This window comes from Schistocerca piceifrons, unplaced genomic scaffold (genome assembly GCF_021461385.2).
Source record: "Schistocerca piceifrons isolate TAMUIC-IGC-003096 unplaced genomic scaffold, iqSchPice1.1 HiC_scaffold_1238, whole genome shotgun sequence".
Lineage (NCBI taxonomy): Eukaryota > Metazoa > Arthropoda > Insecta > Orthoptera > Acrididae > Schistocerca > Schistocerca piceifrons.
Genome location: NW_025727057.1, coordinates 25,001 through 25,400, shown reverse-complemented (window position 1 = coordinate 25,400; position 400 = coordinate 25,001). Strand labels below are relative to the sequence as shown.

At 48.2% G+C, this 400-nt stretch overlaps 1 non-coding gene across 1 annotated transcript in view; it reads left to right on the top strand.

Annotated features, from left to right (window-relative positions):
* The window catches only part of LOC124730349, a 1,909-nt gene continuing 1,509 nt past the window's right edge, over positions 1-400 (top strand). The window contains exon 1 of the ribosomal RNA XR_007007981.1: positions 1-400. This exon is cut by the window's right edge and continues 1,509 nt beyond it. This is a non-coding gene — a ribosomal RNA (small subunit ribosomal RNA).

Below are 400 nucleotides of genomic sequence, written 5' to 3'. Positions count from 1 at the left end.
TCCCTGGTTGATCCTGCCAGTAGTCATATGCTTGTCTCAAAGATTAAGCCATGCATGTCTCAGTACAAGCCGCATTAAGGTGAAACCGCGAATGGCTCATTAAATCAGTTATGGTTCCTTAGATCGTACCCACGTTACTTGGATAACTGTGGTAATTCTAGAGCTAATACATGCAAACAGAGTCCCGACCAGAGATGGAAGGGACGCTTTTATTAGATCAAAACCAATCGGTCGGCTCGTCCGGTCCGTTTGCCTTGGTGACTCTGAATAACTTTGGGCTGATCGCACGGTCCTCGTACCGGCGACGCATCTTTCAAATGTCTGCCTTATCAACTGTCGATGGTAGGTTCTGCGCCTACCATGGTTGTAACGGGTAACGGGGAATCAGGGTTCGATTCCG